This window comes from Pecten maximus, chromosome 3 (assembly GCF_902652985.1).
Source record: "Pecten maximus chromosome 3, xPecMax1.1, whole genome shotgun sequence".
In the NCBI taxonomy this organism is placed as follows: domain Eukaryota; kingdom Metazoa; phylum Mollusca; class Bivalvia; order Pectinida; family Pectinidae; genus Pecten; species Pecten maximus.
In genome coordinates this window covers 39,501,661-39,507,725 of record NC_047017.1, presented here as the reverse complement: position 1 = coordinate 39,507,725, position 6,065 = coordinate 39,501,661, and positions in this window count along the sequence as shown.

Below are 6,065 nucleotides of genomic sequence, written 5' to 3'. Positions count from 1 at the left end.
TTCGATTTGTGCCCAAGCAAAAATATTTAATTGTGAAATCCTTCCCGCGCCATACTACTGTAGGTTAGTAGGCCTAGATGTCTAGGCCCATCTCTAAACTTAATTAGATCTAAGTCAATAACAGACAACAGCTAGAAGTCTATATCTAGTTTTGCGTATAAAATATTAGATGGGAGCCAAGTAGTCGACGACGATATATTAATATTTTGTTTAATAAAAGACAAGAAAGCGCATAGAATTTGAGTACTCGTTATACACAGTTCTAGGTGATCATGTTTCGATTTCCCGCAATTTTGTTCAGGGAGTCGATGGGACGAGTCCCAAAAGTTTAATTTGTACAAATTTAGATAAGTGTTTCCATAGACCTAAATAAGTTAACAACGAGTTTACAACTAGAAATAAGATATTTCTGATGTTTTTTCATCCCGGGTGACGAATTCCCTCTCTAGATATACTTTGATTATCCATGCAGGCCTTTACTGTCGGGTCAAAAATTTAGGTCACTGTCGAATAGTAGGTAGATATCATATCTCGTCCACCCAACATCAATAGAAAGCTCGTTTAATTTTTTTAGTCATATATATGGCGCGGGAAGGATGTCATAATTAAAAAAAAAAATTATTTTCCCAGGCAAAATTATTTCTGCCCAGGCAGAAATCGAATTTTGCCTAGGTAGCAATAGAATTTTGCCTAGGCAGAAATAGAATTTTGCCTAAGCAAAATTATTTTTGCTATTAGCCAGAAATATTTTTTTATTTTTGCCTAGGCAAAAATAATTCTGCCTAGGCAAAATATTTAATTATGACATCCTTCCCGCGCATAGACTCTTATTTATGTGTAATAGGAAGGAGCTAGTTGTGAACTAGCGATTGACCTCTCGCTCTCAAGGCAAACAGCTACCACTAAAGAGATGTAGTCTGAGCTAGTAGGGTGGCCTTATAATCTCCGCTTTACTCTACTCCCTTCTTAACAAAGTCCTCGCCCCGAAGAAAATCACAACCCAGGTTATTTAGCTTCAATTAAGGGGCCTCTCAATTTTCTAGCTTTCGCTTGGCGTGGTCACGACACTGTGACCAAATCTGTAAAAGCCAGTGATGGAACTTCCGGGTTTCGAAATAGCGAACTCTCGCTCTCAAGGCAAACATCCTACCACTAAGTCTAAAAAAAAATTCCCGCTAGTCTGAGCTAGCAAGGTGATTGATTGATCGATGGGTCTTAACGTGCTTGTTCCAGTTATAACCGAGCCTATATATATATATAGGACACCTCGTAAGGTGACTTTATATTCTCCACTTTTACAGATGCGGTTAAAAATGACGACATCTGTCGAAGAAGGATTGAAACTCGCTTATTGGTCTACCGACTTTATTATAGGGTTTGATTGTTCTTGAGGTATTTAAGTTCTTACACATTCACATCACCATGTATAATAAGGGTTGTGATTAAACCAGGGATCTATTGGTCACAGGGATTACCATAAGAGGTCATTTGTACTAAACAGGTGGTCTGATTTCTTATCACTGTGATAAAACATGTCTATTGGGTACAAGCCCTAGAACCCATATAGTTGTAGGAGTTTTGAGGCAAGTACATCCGCAGGAGTTACTCTCGCGGTCGATTTCAAACAATTTGGATAGTCACTTAAACTAAATGTCGGCAGAAATTTGACAAAGAATGGGTATGAGTGCAATTCTTCTATAAATATGTTAACCAGGGAGTTTGTTTGTTGGATTTATCGCTCCGTGGACAACCAGGGCTATTTTGGGACGGGATCTCCTTCAAGGTAGTTGATGATGACTGAGCTACCGTGGTCCCCTCGCCTGATGATACGTGGTCGGCACTCTAACCGACTGAGCTATCGTAGTCCCCTATCCAGAGATTACGAAGTCGGCACTCTAACCGACTGAGCTATCGTGTCCCCTCACCTGAGGTTACGTGGTCGGCACTCTAACCGACTTAGCTATCGTGTCCCCTCGCCTGATGTTACGTGGTCGGCGCTCTAACCGACTGAGCTACCGTGGTCCCCTCACCTGAGGTTACGTGGTTGGCACTCTAACCGACTGAGCTATCGTGTCCCCTCACCTGAGGTTACGTGGTCGGCCCTCTAACCGACTTAGCTATCGTGTCCCCTCGCCTGATGTTACGTGGTCGGCGCTCTAACCGACTGAGCTACCGTGGTCCCCTCACCTGAGGTTACGTGGTCGGCGCTCTAACCGACTGAGCTATCGTGTCCCCTCGCCTGATGTTACGTGGTTGGCACTCTAACCTACTGAGCTATCGTGTTCCCCTTACCTGAGGTTACGTGGTCGGCGCTCTAACCGACTGAGCTATCGTAGTCCCCTATCCAGAGATTACGAAGTCGGCGCTCTAACTGACTGAGCTATCGTGTCCCCTCACCTGAGGTTACGTGGTCGGCACTCTAACCGACTGAGCTATCGTGTTCCCCTTACTTGAGGTTACGTGGTCGGCGCTCTAACCGACTAAGCTATGGAGTTCCCCTTACCTGAGGTTACGTGGTCGGCGCTCTAACCGACTGAGCTATCGTGTTCCCCTTACCTGAGGTTACGTGTTCGATGCCCTAACCGACTGAGCTATCGTGTTCCCCTTACCTGAGGTTACGTGGTCGGCGCTCTAACCGACTGAGCTATCGTGTTCCCCTTACCTGAGGTTACGTGGTCGGCGCTCTAACCGACTGAGCTATCGTGGGTCCCTTACCACAGGTTATGTGATCGGCGCTCTAACCGACTGAGCTATCGTGTCCCCTCGCCTGATGTTACGTGGTCGGCACTCTAACCGACTGAGCTATCGTGGGCCCCTTACCACAGGTTATGTGATCGGCGCTCTAACCGACTGAGCTATCGTGTCCCCTTACCTGAGGTTACGTGTTCGGTGCCCTAACAGACTGAGCTATCGTGTTCCACTTACCTGAGGTTACGTGGTCGGCGCTCTAACCGACTGAGCTATCGTGTCCCATATCCAGAGATTACGAAGTCGGCGCTCCAACCGACTGAGCTATCGTGTCCCCTTACCTGAGGTTACGTGTTCGGTGCCCTAACCGACTTAGCTATCGTAGTCCATAGCCTAAGATTACGTGGTCGGCGTTCTAACCGACTGAGCTATCGTGGTCCCCTCGCCCGGGGTTACGTACGTGGCTAACCGACTGAGTATCTTCACTGTGTATCATCTCCAATGCATCGCCACCGGATATTGCATTAGCTGAAGCGATAAAGTTGAAGCGGCCGTCTTTGTTGATGGGAAGATTTCATAGTCCCCTATAAAATATTGTTTTTGCAAGTTAATACTATTTGTGTGTATATATAAGAGTCCCACCTTTACCATGTATTAACGATAGAGTCTTGATTACGATTCAAATGTTGTTTTGACGAAAAAATGTATCGCCTAATGCAATCGAAATGTCACTGGTGATCATGTTGTGTCATACAATCTGTGTCAAAATTAATTTGTTTGTGCTTTTTATTGACGGAAGACATTATATATAACAATGATATTAGCAGACGCAAGTTTGAAGCCTATCTGCGTTGTTTTAACTGATATATTGTCAAAATAATTAAAAAAAAAAGCCGGTGAACGGCATATTGCCTCACTGACAGAAATTTGGTGTACGGCCTAATGCAGTTTGGGTATACGGCATATTGCTAGGTTCATTAATTAAACAAAGGTATAACCACGTTTTTCTCTCACAAAATCGGTGTATTATGCCATGAAATGAAAAACACGCAATTTTCAAGTGTGAATTTAGAGATTAACAATACCAATATACTGCTTTACGCATGCGACAATGTGGAGGTTGGCGTTTCGTATTTTGTATCCTTATTACCAAACTTGTAACTTTATATATTTCACTTTCAAATACTTCATTTCTCAGATGGATTTATCCCTTGACATTTCTGCTGTTCTATATTCTTCAAATAAAATTTAAAAGTGAGATTCATCGAATGCTTGTTGAGAAATAGTAATGGCAAGCTGTGAGCCCGAAAATGGGTACCCGAATGCCATTTTGTAATTCCAAACAGTCGCGAAATAAAGCTAGCACAACTATAGATCAAGAATCTTCATGTTCATATGACCTAATGTCTATCCATTAAGGTTCAGCTGTTAGTTCATGGTATCATTTCATTTTCAAATAAATAGCCCGATACCAGTTATGAGTTAAATGTCGCTACCTTTGACTGAAGTACCTGGCAACTGCCCCACGTAGGTTTCAAACTCGCAACCCAGAGGTGAAGGGCGAGTGATAATCAACACACGGTCAAATGTCGTAGATAAGGATAGTACAGCGAAGTCTCCAAAATCCTGTGATAGTTTTAACTAACTAAATATTATAAACACAATACACAATTAATACAATTTCTCTCCAAATTAAGGCAGATGTATTGATATTCACTGATCAGTATGACACCAAGTGATAAATAAGTTCAAATTTTGAAACCAGATTAGAACATTTGGGACCAGAACAATGAGAACAGACCAGACCATGTTTTATAGTATGCCTACTGGGAACCAAACCTTAGCTTGTCTCTCTGGGAACTACATGTAGATACATAGGTCCAGGAATATTTCTTGGTTGATACATTTAGGTTTTAAATACGAGACGATTTGGTTTGGCCACAACTGATCGAGTGTGGTCACTTAAGTTTAGGGTTCTGTAAACTATTATTCCTAGATCTCTCTCTTTATCTACATTGTCAACTGGAGTTGTGGTCCTTTTTGTCAAAGGTGTTATTGTGCTTTGCTAGACATAAGTTAAGTAAGGTAAGATATGACGTCAATCTGTTGGCCAGAGCGGTCCATCCGATCCCGAACAGTATCTATATAGCAGCTGTATCCACTCTCTGAAAACCATCTCTTTGGGTTATCAAAATGATAACAAAATGTCCCCCCCCCCCCCCCCCGACCTTATAACAACAAGATAGTACATTGGACCACTTGCCTATTGAGAAGAATTTAAAAAAAAAATCAGGAGATAAGTAGTTACTTTTGTTTAATGGTTGCAGATTTCAAGTGACTACATCATTATTAATTCACTAAATACAGTTCCTCTCTATGAAATTTCTAAAAACTTTTTTTAATAGAATTAATCTTTTTTTTTCTATTTTTTTTTATTATTATTATTCCTTAAAATTAATCATTGTAGTCAAATTTTAATATCAAATTGTAATGCAACAAAAATGTCGCGATTTTTTTCACGCACTTTCTCCCTCATTTTGGATGTGGAATGACATGGAATATTTAGGTCAAATATTCATCGCTAGACGTGATTGGACCTTCGCATTAGCCGTACCTTGTTCATGGAGAAGGGTCAATGGTTACACATCTAGAACACCTTGTACCTTTACACTTTAAGTGATGGTCATCGTTAGGCACCTCGCTTATGATTGTACAGACAGAGGCTTGATGCTCATAGTCTGGAATAGCTGCAGATGAAGCGGAAAAGCATTTGACACTTTTGATTACCTTTCAAAAGAAGTCAAAACAATCGCTTTCCGGCTGCTACTACAGTAGCTAAGTCCAATGCTTTCCCACTACAGCAGTAGTTAACACTCAGAAGTGTCCATTGTTTTTTTTCCAGGCTACAATAGGAGCTAAGTCTGGAACAGTGCGGGCATGAGAAGTCTGCCATAAGTATTTCTGTATAAATCCCCCACAGATTTTGAGTATGACTGCATTCACTTTGGTATTCCATCATTGTTCTTTGCCAGCGTATCCTATTTTTGACAGATTCCTTCTGAATTTTCTTTTCATCTTTCTTGTGATTCCTTTATTTCCAAACCTTGATCAAATTTTTTATGAGGGTATCTTTTCCAAGGATTTTTGTGTTTTTGGTTTTAAGACACCAGAAACTTTATTTCCCTAATAAATTGATCACTACTACTATGATAAGATTTTTTTTCATTATCAGCAAGCCTGAACAAAATGTTGATGTGCAATGGGGTTCAAGTAGATTCTATATATAAAGTGAAATATCCAGAACCTTGCTATCATAGTTCCTAGAATTTCTGGACAATTTCCTTGTGGGACAGAAACAGTAAGAAATAAAAACTCAA